At 41.2% G+C, this 17,930-nt stretch overlaps 1 long non-coding RNA gene across 2 annotated transcripts; it reads left to right on the top strand.

Annotated features, from left to right (window-relative positions):
- The first annotated feature begins 1,025 nt into the window (after nucleotides 1-1,025).
- On the top strand, nucleotides 1,026-16,381 carry LOC125459901 (uncharacterized). Of its 2 annotated transcripts, none has more exons than XR_009446759.1 (5): nucleotides 1,026-1,102; nucleotides 2,058-2,106; nucleotides 4,632-4,768; nucleotides 5,647-5,728; nucleotides 16,251-16,381. It is a non-coding gene; the product is annotated as an uncharacterized LOC125459901 (long non-coding RNA). The 2 variants fall into 2 exon arrangements; XR_007249138.2 differs by lacking the exon at nucleotides 16,251-16,381 and adding an exon at nucleotides 6,380-8,439.
- The last annotated feature ends 1,549 nt before the right edge of the window (nucleotides 16,382-17,930 follow it).

Genomic DNA, 17,930 nt, shown 5'->3' with positions numbered 1-17,930 from the left:
AGTTCTCAATGATCTAGAGTTAGTAGAATTTGAAGTCCATTGAAATAATTAAGTTTAGAGGTAACCAAGGCATGGATGGCAGTGTCAGCAAGTAATGGCATAAGGAGAACCTGATGCATGACCTCATACTGAGAAGTAAATATAAAATCACAAGTTTGTAATCTTATGGTAGAGTGGATGACCACCAGTGGTTATGCAGCGTGCTACTGGCGCCTTTAATCAAAGGGGTGGCTGTGGCCTAGTGGTATCGTCACCAGAGTATCTGGATTGCTCCCCAGATAACACATGGGGAGTTGGGTTTGAATCCTGCCATTACAGATTGAGAAATTTGAATTCAATAAAAATCTGGAATGGAGTCTAATGAAGATCACTGGCTGTCAATAACAACGTTCTGCTTTGCTAATATACTTCAGGGAAAGTAACTGCCATCCTTACCTGGCCCAGGTGTGACTCCAGACCCACAGCAATGTGGCTGGCTCTTACCTCTGCTCCGAGCCGTTCAGGATGAGCATTAAATACGAGCCTAACCAATGACACATACATCCCTGAAAGACTTTTTTTTAAATTGTTACTGAATTGTGGCTTGGAAGAATGATTTGGAAAAACATCTGAGTGAAGTTAATACTTAATTGAGGCGCTAATCTGAAGATTTTTATTGTGGACCATCGATAATATTTATTCACATTTCACAGGCTGATTATTTGGAAGAAAGAGTAAAGGCCACAACTCTTAAGACAAGAGAAAAAAGGTATGTTTAAATATGTGAAGTTAATATTAATTCTGGATGATTATGTGGATGACCTTGCATTTTTCTTTGAAAAAAGACTTCATTCACTTCCAATGTTAAAGTGGAATTCAATGCAAAGTTGACTACAGCAAAACTTCACACTGTTCCAAAAGTAAGATAAATGTTTTTGGTTTAATTTTTGACCCATTAGTAAATGAACTATCAATGTACTGCTATGTAAAGTAAATATTTTGAAGAACCTGCGGGATTGCATATGTAATATGTTATGTGTAATTTGTACTAGATGCCTCAAACTACGCCAAAGGTGAAAACAGCGTCCTTCTCCAACAGTGAAAAAGAAATCCTCTTCACAAGGTAACGTTTTAAAACTATACGAATGTGATATCTTTTCAACATTTGACCGTCACTGTTATGCTTTTCTTTAAATTCAACGCACACACCAGTGTGAGATTGAACATCAAGCCTACCTCGCATCAAGGATCTACATCAAAGTTGTCTAGCGGTTTAAAATACTAATGACTTATTTTTAAATCTAAGAATGTAGCAGCTAAAGCCACTTATGAAAGGATGACACCAATTTTTCTGTGGTGGGTTGGCTAGAACCGTAAATGATGCTTGGCTGTTTCTTTTATAAATTTCAATGAAATTGCAAAGGCAATACCCTCTGCATTGAATAGTTTTGCTGGAGTCCTCTTTGCATACTAGATCTCTACTGTCTCTAACCTTGCTATTTAGGGTATACATCACTTTCATCTGTCTGCTACCTCTCTGACATTTTAATAAATCTAAAATGGCTGTTATCAGTGTCCTGGGTATTTTGAATACAATGTTTGGAAATACATAAACAAAATTCTCTGCTACATATATATTTCTATTTTTAAATTCAATTTAGTAAACTACTAATGTGTAATCCTAGTTTAAGTGGAGGAATGGGGAGGAGAAAAATAACAAATGATTAAGTGATCAAACAAGGCCCCTTAAAGATGAGATCATCTTTGCGTTGTACCTCAGGACATGGGAGAGACATTAAATCAATGTTTTGTGTCAATTTTTACTGTGGAGAAAGAAATGGAGGCTAGAGAACTCTGGGAAATAAATATTGATGTTTTGATGTTTTGAAAACAGTTGACATTACAGAAGAGGAAGTGCTGGAGGTCCTGGAAAATATAAAGATGGATAAATCTCTGGGACCTGATCTAGTGTATTCCAGGACATTGCGAGGCCCCATGCAGAAATATTTGTATTATCTATAACTGTGGGTGATGAGCCAGATAACTGGAGAGTGGCTAATATTGTGCCTTTGTTTTAGAAGGAGAAGCCTGGGAACTATAGACCTGAGAGTCTGACTTCTGTGGTGGGTAAGTTGTCGATGATTCTGAAAGATAGGATTTATATATTTGAACATAGAACATAGAACATAGAACAGTACAGCACAGAACAGGCCCTTCAGCCCACAATGTTGTGCCGACCATTGATCCTCATGTATGCACCCTCAAATTTCTGTGACCATATACATGTCCAGCAGTCTCTTAAATGACCCCAATGACCTTGCTTCCACAACTGCTGCTGGCAACGCATTCCATGCTCTCACAACTCTCTGCGTAAAGAACCTGCCTCTGACGTCCCCTCGATACTTTCCACCAACCAGCTTAAAACTATGACCCCTCGTTCTAGCCATTTCTGCCCTGGGAAATAGTCTCTGGCTATCAACTCTATCTATGCCTCTCATTATCTTGTATACCTCAATTAGGTCCCCTCTCCTCCTCCTTTTCTCCAATGAAAAGAGACCGAGCTCAGTCAACCTCTCTTCATAAGATAAGCCCTCCAGTCCAGGCAGCATCCTGGTAAACCTCCTCTGAACCCTCTCCAAAGCATCCACATCTTTCCTATAATAGGGCGCCCAGAACTGGACGCAGTATTCTAAGTGCGGTCTAACCAAAGTTTTATAGAGCTGCAACAAGATCTCACGACTCTTAAACTCAATCCCCCTGTTAATGAAAGCCAAAACACCATATGCTTTCTTAACAACCCTGTCCACTTGGGTGGCCATTTTAAGGGATCTATGTATCTGCACACCAAGATCCCTCTGTTCCTCCACGCTGCCAAGAATCCTATCCTTAATCCTGTACTCAGCTTTCAAATTCGACCTTCCAAAATGCATCACCTCGCATTATCCAGGTTGAACTCCATCTGCCACCTCTCAGCCCATCTCTGCATCCTGTCAATGTCCCGCTGCAGCCTTCAACAGCCCTCGACACTGTCAACGACACCTCCGACCTTTGTGTCGTCTGCAAACTTGCTGACCCATCCTTCAATTCCCTCGTCCAAGTCATTAATAAAAATTACAAACAGTAGAGGCCCAAGGACAGAGCCCTGTGGAACTCCACTCCCCACTGACTTCCAGGCAGAATATTTTCCTTCTACTACCACTCGCTGTCTTCTGTTGACCAGCCAATTCTGTATCCAAGCAGCTAAGTTCCCCTGTATCCCATTCCTCCTGACCTTCTGGAGAGGCAAGGACTGATTAGGGTTAGTTAGAATGGCTTTGTGTATGGGAAATCATGTCTCAGAAAACTTTTTTGTTGAAGAAAGGTTGTAAAAGCAGAGGTGATGAAGTGGCTAGGTATCTGGCCTAAGTCTATAATGTAAGAGGCCTTTAGGTTTTTTAAAACAGTAGTACAATAGAAGGGGAGTGGCCAGTTCTCACAGCTTGGGCTTTCTAGTTTTATTTTAGCTGTAGCAGTCGCAAGATGTTTGAGTACCAGAAGCTTCGATAACTGATTCCTAACTGACTTTCTGAAATCTCTCTGGACGTTATTCCTGCCTGTCTGTAAGAATCTGTTTGAATTTACCTTTTTGCCAGGGGTATATTTATGGGACATTACTATACTGGAGTAATTAATTAGTTAAGTTGCTGTATTGAGTATTCAGTTAAATTTTCCACTAATTAAGTTAATCTAATTCCACTATCTTTTGTTCGTGTTTTAACTATATTAAATAAATTGTGTTTTATTTAAAGCCAAGTGGTTGGACCAGTTAAATCACACCTGGAACACTCACTTCACATCTACCTCCTAAAATAAGAAAATGTTAGGGTCTAGGCTAACTTCTTAAAATATTTTGAGGGTGTCTGACCTGGCCTATAACACTTGCTATAGGAAAGATATTAAAAGCTAGAGAGGATTCAAAAGAGAGTTATCATGATGTTGTTGGAAATAGAGGGTTTGAGTTATAAAAATAGGCTGAGACTATTCCTACCGGGGCATAGGTTGAGGGGTGACCTGTTAGACGATTATAAAATTATGAGGGACATAGACAAGGTGAGTGGCAGGTGTCTTTCCCTAAAGTGAGTGATTCCAAGACTGGGAGATATATTCTTAAGGTGAGAGGAGAAAGATTTTTTAATAAAGAGGGGTAATTTTTTTTGTGGTTCGAGTGTGGAATGAACTTCCAGAGGAAGTGGTAGATGCGGGTACTGTCACAATGCTAAAAAGACATCTGGGTAAGTACATGGAGAAGAAATATTTGGATGGATATGGGCCAAGTGCAGGCAGGTGGGACTGGTTGAATTTGGCATTATGGTCTGCATGCCCTGGTTGGACTGAAGGATCTGTTTCTGTGCTGTATGACTCTACGAATTGTCCCAGCTCTGTAATTCAACTACTTGCGCTTTTTCTTTTAGTGCTGCTTCATTTTAGAATTCCTTCTCCTCTATTCAGTAATTTATTATTGAAAGTTGACCATGAAAGTTTGCATTTGGGGACATCAGTCAATGTGAAGGCTATCCAAGGTATTTTAGATATAAGAGCTTTAGACATGCAAAGTACCAGAACTTGAGTTCTTTCTTTTAGGTAATTCCACTGGTAACTAATTGTTCTATTAGATCTAGACCAGAAATGTGGAAATTTTCATATCTTCAATCTCTGGAGATAAGATACCTCTGGCCAATGGACAGGTAAACAGATGAAGATAGACATTCTAATGCAGGAAGCATTGGTTTCAAACATGGAGACTTTAAAGGTCAGCAATGCCTAAATTCTTTTCGAAATTATTTGCAGATGTAAACTTGATAGTATGGTCTCTCACATTGTCTCACTCATTTAACATCATTTTTGCTGCTAATTCACTTTTGTTCCAAATCAGTGCATTTTAAGAGCTGTTTAATTTCGTTTTTTGTTTAAATACTGCTTTATTGATCCTATGTACTGTTGTATTCTGTTTGAACACAGTCCAGAGCCCTAGTTATTCAATTCACTAGGGCACAGGTCACAGTACAGTTCGCTGAACCAATGAATTGAAACCCATTCCTCCCACACTAATCTTAGAGCCATACACTCTAACTCCTTTAATTATCCTCTGCCAGTGTTCCCATGGCTCAATTAGCAATCTAGGTCATGTTGGAGGTACTATTGTCTCCGAACACAGCTAGTTTCATTTTCTGCATTTTTATTTTTGCTTTTTTTAAACCAGTCCTTTTATTCTGTTTTTGAAAATAGTTTGAGACCTAATGACCTTATTTTAGAGATTAAAAAAGGTCTCACCACTGACTGCTTTCCCTGTAGCCATGTCAAGTTGTGGTTTGACCCCACCATTGGTCCTATCACTCTCACTGTGCTTATTAGCATTTTTCAAAGAGTCTCCCAATGAATGGAAAGTGAGCAGTCCCTACACATCTATCCGAGACAAACACTGCCATGTCCTCTCCAATGTATTGGGATGGGATCTCCATTGTCCCTTTTATTTCCATGTATCAACACAAAAATAACACATTCTTGTTGCATGCTTGTTCAAGTACATATCTGGTGATCTGTATTTGCATCTAGTCACTGAAACTGTATTTATAAAACTGCCTCCTCAGGACTAAGATTTGCCATCTGACCTAACGTTTGTTGTTTTAGACAATCAGTTCAGGTGTCGATGAAGTAAATAGCATAGATGTCACTTGATCCACCTGTTCTTCAGGGAATTCAGTTGCTGGTGGTAAGTTTCTTCACCTTTTTTGGTCAGGGCTGTCGAGTTGGAATCCATTATCTAGCTAAAGGCAAAATTTACTGTACGCTTGAGCATTTTCAAGTAATGAAGGCAACAAGTGACTTGCTCAGAATCTGTCATTTTCACCAATCATTAATGAAGGTTAGGAATATTTATAATGGCTCAATGGGTGAGCTAGAAGTGAATGTGAGCACAAAATGAGCCAAAGATAATCATCTAGCCTTCTGCCTAACCTATTTCATCATTGAATCTAACGAGAATACTCCATCACCCAGAAGCTGCAATCTCCACAAGGCAAAAGTGAAACTATAGCCTTTTGAAGATGAATTCTGGCAACGTTCCTTGAAAGCAGTCAAATTAGTTCAGGTGAGGGGTTTGTTAGAGTCTGTGTTCAGTCTCCTTGACTGTAATTATATCTGTATTGGCTTCACCCTGATAGTCACCCAGTTGATGTTTGAGCACTTGTTGCAGATCTGTACATCCTGCATAATAACCCAAAGATTTCTTTTCTGAAAGGAAAGGCTCTTAACAAATAATCAAGCAAAATATTGGCATAACTAATATATGTCCTCCTCTTCTCTATCTAATGATCCCATGAAGGGAAATTTAATGGTTTTTCTCATTAATTTTCCTCAACAGACTCGACTACTGCCTTATGTGAAAAAAAACAAAATAGTGCAAAACATACCAACAGTACATGAAGAATTCCTATGTGTTTTTAAGTTTGGTTTGGTTTTAGCATTTGTGTGCATTAAAGAATTCAGGGCTATATTTTAGTTCAAAAACTGTGAAATTGTTTAATTTTTCTGTAATTCTTTCCAATTAAAACTGGCTTTAAATATCAGTTTGAAACCATAGTCCCATCATTGTGGGATAAGGAGGGAGTTTTGTAAACCCTAGGGTCTTTGCAATGGTTCATGTCACTTGGAGCAGGAAGATTTGTCCTAGAGATGTGATAACTTGTCTGAACATATTGGCCCAAAGTAACTGAATTACCTTTAAATGGTCAAAGATCATCCAGGATTTGATTCTATTATTGGTTTTCATGCTATCTGTGAAATTTATATCTTCTGTGGCAGAAGTGGGCTATTCAACTTCTTGATTAAAAATCCTGGCTGATCTTTGTTTTAAATTGCACATTTCCATCTAATCCAGTATCTTGGTTCCTCGGAGTTTCAAGGTGTTTCAACCCACTGTCTTTTTTTCATCTGTCCTAAAAAGTGACCCTTAAATGTTAAAATACCGTCCCCTGATTCTAGGCTCACCCACATCAAGAAACACTTCTACATCCACTTTATCAAGACTTTTCAGCTTCTATACTTCGATTAGTGATTCATTGCTCTTTACTGCAGTAGAGAACAGCTCAATATGTCCAATCTCTGCCTTACAATGATCACCTCTTTCCAGCCAGCAACAGAGTAATGCGCTAATTGCAAATGGCTCTTTTTAATAAGTAAACTTATCTGACAGCTAGCTAAATGCTTCCATTCTTCTGAGGTATTGGAAATTGATTTTGTACTCAAATGTTACTGTAGTTCGAGGCACAATAAAAATGAAGGGAAAGAAAATGAAAGGACTGCAAAAAGTACTCAACCCTTTTTAATCTTTTGATTCCCTGTCAATGGATGCATACAGACTCCATTCATAATTAAAATATTGTTAACTGGCTCCCTTTGGGGAGGTCATTTCTTACACAATATTTCTGGATAATGCCACATAGACTAGTGTGTAGATAAAAGACCAACAGTTGTGATTTTTTTTCCGCTCCTGTCTGTTTTATCTGCTGCACTGGTTACTCCCATTTAACGTAATATAGCTGATTTTATTTTAGAGAACAATTTGCTAAGTGCTTTTAGTACCAATAAATCTTGGTTATGTGACGTCTAACGTTGTTTAGATGCTTAACCAGAAAATAAATAAACAGCAACTTACATCAACCCCTGGAGTGTTTCTTCTTTCTCCCTCTCCTTCCTCACTTCTTTCCCCCTCTTCTTCTCTTCCCCACCCCCCAAGAAACAACTTGAATAATTGAAGGAAAATGTGACTTATCCAAAGTTTGTGATCATATAAATGGATTTGGAGCTGGTAGTTTTGCCACATCAACTCAAAACTATCAACTCTGTGGGTAGCATGCTAAGCTTGAATACTTGTGCCATAACTGTAGGGGGAAAGAGATGCACTGTCTTATTCGTAGGAGGCAACTGAGGGTGTTCTTTCAGCAAACAGAACAGTACCATGGACTGGAAGGAAGAATGTAACTTCACCAAGAAGTTACATTCCAACTGACCTGTGCATAGTTTGTCATTTCCATTATTGCTCAACTTTACCCAATTTACATTTCTGAACTTTACCCCTCCTATTTGCATTTGTTAGATTGTTCAGCATTTTAACATGGTCGAACATCTAAAGGGGGTGGGGGGAAGGTACAGTAAACAAACCCAGGACTCGCTGCATGCTGAAACTACAAAACAAATGCTTCAGAGCTTGGTGATCTTTGATTTAAAAAGAGCTGGCGTGGAACATGTAAAAGATAGATCTCAACCTCTTTTGAAATAACAAGGTTGATGAAGGAAATGCAATGGATGTGCATAAAAATTCTAAGAAGATGTCAAAATGATTAAACATGAGCTGTTATGATACCAGCTGATGCTATTGCTGGACAAGTGAGATCCCAGACACAAATGTTTCTTGATGATCATGATTTGTTTTGGTTTTAATAAAGTACCGTCACACTGAAGCGTAAGTGCACAATGCTGCAGATTTTGTTATAATGATCAAAAATGTTTAAACACCAGAAAATATAATACAATAGACCAAACCATCTGCTTATATTCATAAAGATTTAAAAACCCACAGCAAAATTATTAATCCAAAACCCTATTAAAAAGAAATAACTTTGCATTTTGCTCAAAATACCACTTGTACAAGACACTTGATGGCCTAGTTGTATTATGGCTAAACTGTTAATCCAGAGACCCAGATAATGTTCTGGGGATAATAAAATGTGAGGCTGGATGAACACAGCAGGCCAAGCAGCATCTCAGGAGCACAAAAGCTGACGTTTCGGGCCTAGACCCTTCATCAGAGAGGGGGATGGGGAGAGGGAACTGGAATAAATAGGGAGAGAGGGGGAGGCGGACCGAAGATGGAGAGAAAAGAAGATAGGTGGAGAGGAGAGTATAGGTGGGGAGGTAGGGAGTGGATAGGTCAGTCCAGGGAAGATGGATAGGTCAAGGAGGTGGGATGAGGTGAGGGAGTAGGGGGTCCACCGACACTCTCATCGGCCTAGCTGAACTCGTCCTCACACTCAACAACTTCTCTTTTGACTCCTCCCACTTCCTACAGACTAAGGGGGTGGCCATGGGCACCCGCATGGGCCCCAGCTATGCCTGCCTCTTTGTAGGTTACGTGGAACAGTCCCTCTTCCGCACCTACACAGGCCCCAAACCCCACCTCTTCCTCCGGTACATTGATGATTGTATCGGCGCCGCCTCTTGCTCCCCAGAGGAGCTCGAACAGTTCATCCACTTCACCAACACCTTCCACCCCAACCTTCAGTTCACCTGGGCCATCTCCAGCACATCCCTCACCTTCCTGGACCTCTCAGTCTCCATCTCAGGCAACCAGCTTGTAACCGATGTCCATTTCAAGCCCACCGACTCCCACAGCTACCTAGAATACACCTCCTCCCACCCACCCTCCTGCAAAAATTCCATCCCCTATTCCCAATTCCTCCGCCTCCGCTGCATCTGCTCCCACGATAAGACATTCCACTCCCACACATCCCAGATGTCCAAGTTCTTTAAGGACCGCAACTTTCCCCCCACAGTGATCGAGAACGCCCTTGACCGCGTCTCCCGTATTTCCCGCAATACATCCCTCACACCCCGCCCCCGCCACAACCGCCCCAAGAGGATCCCCCTCGTTCTCACACACCACCCTACCAACCTCCGGATACAACGCATCATCCTCCGACACTTCCGCCATTTACAATCCGACCCCACCACCCAAGACATTTTTCCATCCCCTCCCCTGTCTGCTTTCCGGAGAAACCACTCTCTCCGTGACTCCCTTGTTCGCTCCACACTGCCCTCCAACCCCACCACACCCGGCACCTTCCCCTGCAACCGCAGGAAATGCTACACTTGTCCCCACACCTCCTCCCTCACCCCTATCCCAGGCCCCAAGATGACATTCCACATTAAGCAGAGATTCACCTGCACATCTGCCAATGTGGTATACTGCATCCACTGTACCCGGTGCGGCTTCCTCTACATTGGGGAAACCAAGCGGAGGCTTGGGGACCGCTTTGCAGAACACCTCCGCTCAGTTCGCAACAAACACCTGCACCTCCCAGTCGCAAATCATTTCCACTCCCCCTCCCATTCTCTAGATGACATGTCCATCATGGGCCTCCTGCACTGCCACAATGATGCCACCTGAAGGTTGCAGGAACAGCAACTCATATTCCGCCTGGGAACCCTGCAGCCATATGGTATCAATGTGGACTTCACCAGTTTCAAAATCTCCCCTTCCCCTACTGCATCCCTAAACCAGCCTAGTTCGTCCCCTCCCCCCACTGCACCATACAACCAGCCCAGCTCTTCCCCCCCACCCACTGCATCCCAAAACCAGTCCAACCTCTGATGAAGGGTCTAGGCCCGAAACGTCAGCTTTTGTGCTCCTGAGATGCTGCTTGGCCTGCTGTGTTCATCCAGCCTCACATTTTATCAACCTGTCTCTGCCTCCCTAACCGGTTCTTCCTCTCACCCATCCCTTCCTCCCACCCCAAGTCGCACCCCCAGCTACCTACTAACCTCATCCCACCTCCTTGACCTGTCCGTCTTCCCTGGACTGACCTATCCCCTCCCTACCTCCCCACCTATACTCTCCTCTCCACCTATCTTCTTTTCTCTCCATCTTCGGTCCGCCTCCCCCTCTCTCCCTATTTATTCCAGTTCCCTCTCCCCATCCCCCTCTCTGATGAAGGGTCTAGGCCCGAAACGTCAGCTTTTGTGCTCCTGAGATGCTGCTTGGCCTGCTGTGTTCATCCAGCCTCACATTTTAATATCTTGGAATTCTCCAGCATCTGCAGTTCCCATTATCTCTAATGTTCTGGGGACCTGGGTTTGAATGCAACCACAGCAGATGATGGAATTTGAATTCAATAAATATCTGGAATTAAGAGTCTAATGACAACTGTAAATCCATTGTTGATTGTTAGGAAAATCCCAGCTGGTTCACTCATGCCCTTTCGGGAAGGAAACAGCCATCCTTACCTGATCTGGCCCAGATGTGACTCCAGACCCACAGCAATGTGGTTGACCCTTAACTGCCCTCTGAATAATTAGGGACGGGCAATAAGTGTTGCCTTGCCAGTGACCTCCTCATCCCATGAATGAATAAAGGAAAGAGAAATTAGGTTTAAGTCACTTGTGACTTCAACGTTTAGACTGGAACTGTAGATAATTTCTTCATTGTGCTATTTTACACCTGAGTTTCAATATACTGAGCCTTAAGTAACCTCTTCAAGGGGCCAGTGCTAGGACTCATGCTCATCTTATAACTTTAACAGAAACATAGAAAGGTTAATGTACAAAAAGAGGTTATACGACCCATCATGTCTGTATTGATGAAATAAGCCATTCATTCTAATCCCACCTCCTACACTTTAGCTGGGCTACAGTTCTTCATGTGCAGGTCCAGGTTCCTCTTAAAAGAATTGAGGGTTTCCATCTCAACCACTCAGCAGTGAAATGAGATGACCATCTCTGGGTAGAAAATGTTTTCCTCATGTCCCCTTTAATCCTTCTTCCAGTCATCTTCAATCTGTGCCTCAGGGCAATTGATCTCACTGTTAAGGAAAATGGATCTTCTCTGTCCAATCTATCCAAACCCCCTCATTATTTTACACATCAATTAAGTTACTCCTTAGCAACCTCTGTTCCACAGGAAGGCACTCCAGCCTATCCATCTCTCTGTTTTTTATCTCTGCTGCCATTTTCAAGAATCTCCTCTAGAGCAATAATGTTCTTCCTGTAATGTGATGATCAGAACTGTACAGAGAACTTCAGCTATGGTCTTACCAATATCTTAAATAGTTAAAGCATTAACTCCTGGCTTTTGTGCAGTGTATGTAATAGGAGCAGACGTATACAATAGGTCCCTTGATACTCCTCTACCATTGAATAAGATCATCCGTTTGTCTTTTGAATACTGTTTTAAGGGGTTATGTCGGCTTAATGACATTAGCTCTGAACTAGTAATCCAGAGACAAAGGTAATGTTCTGGTGACCCAGGGTCCAATCCCACCAGGACAGAGGGTGGAATTTGAATTTAATAAATTAAGAGTCTAATGATGACTATAAAAAAAGTTGTTGATTGTTGGAAAAACCCAACTGGTTCATTAATGTCCTTTAGGGAAGGAAATTGGCCATCCTTACCGGTCTGGTCTATGTGTGACTGCCAACCTATGCAATGATTAACTCTTAACTGTCCTCTGGGCAATTAGGCATGGGGAATAAATGCTGGGCTAGCCAGTGATGCCTTCATCCAGAGAGGAAATTTAAAAATCGCTTTTCCCACAATAACTTTTGATTCCCTTGCCTAACAAGAATCGATCCACCTCTGTCTTAAAAAGTTTCCATTACTTCACCCCACACCGCACCCCCACCCCCCACTTCACCAAATGAAGGAAAGCATTTCATATGTCTTATTCACTACCTGTCCTATCAATTTCAGGAACCTGTGGACATGTAACTCAAGGTCTGTCAATTTCCTCTTTGCCTCTCAGTATCACCTAATTTATTGTTTATTCCTACGTTTTGTTTGCCTTCCCCAAATACATAATCTCACTACAGGAGGCTGAAAACCTCCTCCTCTTCCCTCACTGAATCCTCTCAAACTCAACAAACTCTCACTTTACAGTCCGTACAGCCAAAGTAATACTCAGTACATACTCAGAGACCTATTTGTGCTTCTTGAAAACAAAATGGCTCAATGATCAAAAAACCAATTTTAGCAGCTGTTACTTAAGTAACTACAACTTCACACACAGTTTGTTCACCCCGATTTAAGGCTGCAATGAAACTTACTTTCTCTTAACTTAAAGATTAAAGTTTAAATAATTGTTAGTTTTTTAAAAAATGGAATTTAATTTTAAATATGCCCCTACCACTCTAATTCATCAACTCTCAATGTTATACAGAGAAAACAGAAAATTTCAATTTTCCAATAACATCAAAATTTATAAAGCACTCATTGAACCACAATTAAAATATCACATATAATACTGGTCATCACTGTTCAGAAAGATTGTGAAGAACCTTGAGATGGTGCAAAAGAAAGTTTTTAGAATGGTTCCAGGGATAGGCATAGTAGCTACATGGTTAGATTGGTGAAACTGGTGTTGTTCTCCCCAGAACAAAAGAGATGAGGGGAAATTTGACAGAAGTGTACAGTGCTGATGAGAGGTTAAGATAGGTAAACAATGCAAAATATTTTGTGCTTGCTAAGAATGCAAACACTTAGCGACAAAAATTTAAAATTTTGGACAACAGATGCAGGTGGGAATGTGAAGAAGGGCTTTTTTCCACAAAGCAAGTGATCACCTGGAATTTGCTACCCACAAGGATACTGGAAGCAAAGACAATTGATGCTTTCAAAAGACAATTGGATGGACAGGTGAAGGAAATAATATTGTAGAGCTAGATGAATTAATTCCAAAGAGACCAATATCCTGTCACCAGGTCACCCTTTATTTACATGTGGAGAGTCCTTGACATTGATCAACCTCCTTGAGCCAGCTCTCAGAGTGAGCAGAACCTCTGACACTTCTGTTTATATCTTGCAGCTAGGGCTCCCTGATTGGAGGTGTTTATCAGTCCAATAGGGAACTGATTCTATGAGGACCACCTGGCTGACCTTGTTACAATTGCCATATCCATCCTCTTCTGTAGCTCCTCTTAGAGCATTTTAGCACTGATTCACATTATATGGAATCCCTACAGGGTGAATCCCTCCAATTCTGCCTCTGATGTAGTCAGGCCATGTATTCCAGATTTCCATCACCCTGTAGATGAAAAAAATCTGTTGCTCAAATCCCCTCTAAACCTCCTTGTAATCTTTTACTCCTCAAACAGATTGTCCCTCAAGCCTTCTCTGCTCCAAATAAAAAAAAAGATTATTCAGCCTCTCTTCACAACTAAACTGCTCCATTCAGGCAACATCCTGATAAATCTTTTCTGCATCTCCCCTAGTGCAATCACATCCTTCTTATAGTTTGACGACCAGAATTGCACATACTTGTCCAACTGTAACCTCATCAAAATTTTGTACAACCCCAACACAACCTCCCTGCTGTTATAATTCATGCCATGACTGATAAAGGCAAGTGTCCTGTATGCCTTGTTAACAACACTATTAACCTGTACTGCCACCTTCAGCGATCTATGGACAACCAAAGTTTCCTCTGACCTTCCCAGTGTCCTGCTATTCATTGAGTGCTCCCTTGTCTTGCTACTACTTCCAATGTGCATCACCTTGTACTTTTCAGGGTTAAATTCCATCTACCACTGAGCTGCATATCTGACCAATCCATCTATAACTTCCCTGTAACCAAAGACCCTCTTCCTCGTTATTAACCAGGGTAAGCTGCGGGTGGTAGACAGGGTTTAGCAATCCCTTGACTACTGGATCAAAAAGAGGTGTGTAAGACTACAAGGGGTGTGGAAAGGGTGGATAGAAAGGTATTTTTCCCATAGTAGAAAGGTCGATAACCAGGAGACATAAATTTAAGAGGTGGAGGACATGGACCATATGCAAACTCGCAAACAGTGCAGGAGCAAAAAGTCCCTGGCTCCTTGACTGCCTTTCTGACTGTTCCAGAATACATGGATTTTCCTTCTCTGTCAAGCATTGAAGAGATCTCAGAATCTAAGATGGACATGGTGGATGTTGCCACCTCGATGCTTTTGCTACCTGAAGAGGAGAATGAAGTTCTTCTGAGATGTGCTGAGTGCATGATGCGAGCAAATGTTCATTACATGCCCACTAAGTATTGGGAAGATTTGCTCTCCTCCTTCAAAATATTTTATGCACCAAGTGCTTAGGTTCTGGAACATACTGCCTGAGAGCGTGATGGAGGTACATTCAATTGTGGCTTTCAAAAGGGCTTTATCAGAAAACACAGGTGGCTTGGAATTAGGCTAATTGGTTTTTCCAAGAGCTGGCACCAAGACAATACACCAAAAGGCCTTCTTCTGTATTATATACAATAAAGAAGCAAGATTTTTCAGAGGGTGGTGTTTCCTAGCCTGCTATCTGAAGCGTCACCAAGGAATGCATTCCCACCATCCCCAAGATTAATTTAACTCTGAGGAGCATTAATTGACTTGAAACAGGATATTAATCCCTGACTTGGTCAGAAATTCCACTTCAGAGCCAGCCAAACTGATTGGCCATTAGTTCCATAGCATCAACAGGGCCATTAGCAGCTACAGCCAGATCTGGGATGACAAGTATTTCCCAGATTCTCAGTCACAGAGTCTAAAATCTAGGCAAACATGAACAGTTCCATGAGGGGAGGATGGGCCAGAGAGTGGTGATGCTATGGAATTCACTGCCACAGAAGGCTGCGAAGGCCAGGTGATTGAGGACATTTATGATTAAGATACATAGGTTCTTGATTATCAAGGGGATCAAGGCTTACAGGGAGAAAGCAGGAGAATGAGTTTGAGGAACATATCAGCCATGATTGAATGACAGAGCAGACTCGATCAGCCGAGTGGCCTAATTTCTGCTTCTATGTCTTATGGGTGGGGGGTGGGGGTGGTAGTCAGTTCACATATCTGATGGAGAGGCTAGTGAGGGAGGAAAGACCATGGTAATAATATTAGAAGGTGAGGAACCCGATGTGAAAAGGAGATCCTTGAGAAAGGTACCCCAACATCATGCCTGAGGCCTGAGCAGGATGATTTGCTTGGCTTCCTCCTTGCCCCTGAATTCTTTCTATCACATTTCTGAGATTGGGATGGAAAATGCCACCTAGGGAACTTTACAAGTCCTCTACAACTACAAAGCAGCCAATGAGGTACTGTGGAATTCTGTCCCATGCTTATGAGAAATGCATGTCAGTGCTTGTGGCCAAGGTAGCTGAGGACACACCTATTAACAATGGATTTATTAAAAACAAAATGAAGTACAAGACACTATGATAGGTTAAATACAAAGACCTGAGGAATGTCAGGCTAAATGAGATCAGAGACGCAAGAGGGATAAGATCACGGAAAGATTTGAAAACAAAAATTTGTTGGTCAGCTGCACAGGGGTAACAGATGAAAAGGACCTGTATGTGAAATTACAGTATGGGCAACAAATTAATTGTGGAGGAATAGAAAGATTAAATAAAATTACTGAAATGCCTGAGATAGTTTTAATGTGAATGTACAGTAGATTGAGTCCTGAATTTTCTAATGTTCCTTAGTTTCTTTTGAATGGATTTTCCCAACAGATGACTGTTACAAGTGTTTGGAGGACCATCCCAATGAGATCTACAGAATTGCATGTCAGAAAATATTGCAGCAAGGGAGAACTTGTATTATCATTTAGAAATTTCTCCATTAACATTTTGACTGAGTTGTATTTAGATTTTAGTCTTCAGTTATTTCAAAATTGCTTTCTACTGAGGTGCACAATTGAAACTTCCTGTGATGTTGGCATACATTACCGCACCAAACTCTGTTTGGAATGGGCCCAGGAATTACAATGAAAGGCATGAAATAAAGTTCAAAAAGGGAATAAGAAATAACAGGTGACACATCTAAAAAGTATTGTTTGAAATCAATAAACCAATGTTAAAATAGAATTATTGGGTTGGTGAAAACCAGTAAGCTGTATCTTCTTTTTGAAGTGATGAAGTGTGGAGCTGGATGAACACAGCAGGCCAAGCAACATCTCAGGAGCACAAAAGATGATGTTTTGTGCCTGGACCCGTCATCAGAAAAGTAGGGAGGGGTGGTTCTGAACTTCTTCAGGTTAGGCATCCCTGGAAGAGGCCTCGCAGTGAGGTTAAAATTGTACAGAGATTTGCATGCTTGCATTGAGAGTACAGCTCACAATATGCTGAGGGGTGTCCCTATATATGGGTTAAAATCATAAGTGGTATAGATAGGGTGAATAGCCAAGGTCTTTAGCCCAGTGTGGTGGAGGGGGGGGGTCCAAAACTAGAAGGCATAAATTTAAGATGTGGGGAGAAAAGATTCAAAAGGGACATAACCAAGGGTAGTGCATGTATCGAATGAGCTGGCAGAGGGTGTGGTGGAAACTGGTACAATTACAACATTTGAAAGGTATCTGGATGAGTACAGAAGTGTTTAGAGGGATATAGGTCAAATGCTGGCAAATGGGACTAGATTAATTTAGGGTACCTGGTCAGCGTGGACAAATTGCACTCAAACTGTAAGCTTCCGTCCTGTACAGCTGTATGACTCTATGTTATTATTTGGAGATGAACATTCTGAGGTGTACAAAAAATGGATTTTAGCTTTTGGCACTGTGATGGTCTGACTCACTTTTTTTTAAGAAAAAGGGCATAAAGTATCTTTGAACTGAGAGCTAAAACAGCATTTGAAAAAATTGTGTAATTAAAGTTAAATGACGACCAAGCCCCTTGGGAGGTGATTGCTGGCTTGAATTTTACAACTCAGAGGAAAGATTGGCAGGAAAAGATTTAGACAGATTAATGGGAACAGATTCAGACAGTATTGTCCGCAATAAAGGTGCTGTTAATGAGTCAGGACAGTGCTGGGAGAATTCTTAAGTTGCTTATAAAAACTCTGAAGTCTTCTGCTTGTGAAGTTTTATCAGAGGTGAACTCTTACAAGACTGTCAAAGACACGAGTTTGTAAACTCATGTTCAGAAGTAAAAGCAAGTTGAGTTAGTTGCTTGTTTAAAAGCTTTGGGGAGATACGTTAATTGAAGAAAATAGCATCAAGTGGATGTAGAAAAATTTACGAAAGAAGAAATCAAACCTTACTAGATGAGCAAGAAGCTTTAACATGAATATGAGCAATTCTTCACTGAAGTTTGTGCCTTTAAGGTAGCACTGGATAAACAGAACTAATCGTTCTTTCCAATGTTTGTAATGAGTGTTTCAATTAATCTTTTTGAGTATAGCTAGTGTTTGGGTAA

Source organism: Stegostoma tigrinum, chromosome 16 (genome assembly GCF_030684315.1).
Source record: "Stegostoma tigrinum isolate sSteTig4 chromosome 16, sSteTig4.hap1, whole genome shotgun sequence".
Classification (NCBI taxonomy): domain Eukaryota; kingdom Metazoa; phylum Chordata; class Chondrichthyes; order Orectolobiformes; family Stegostomatidae; genus Stegostoma; species Stegostoma tigrinum.
Note: the sequence above shows the minus strand (reverse complement) of the source record. Positions and strands in the feature narration are given on the sequence as shown.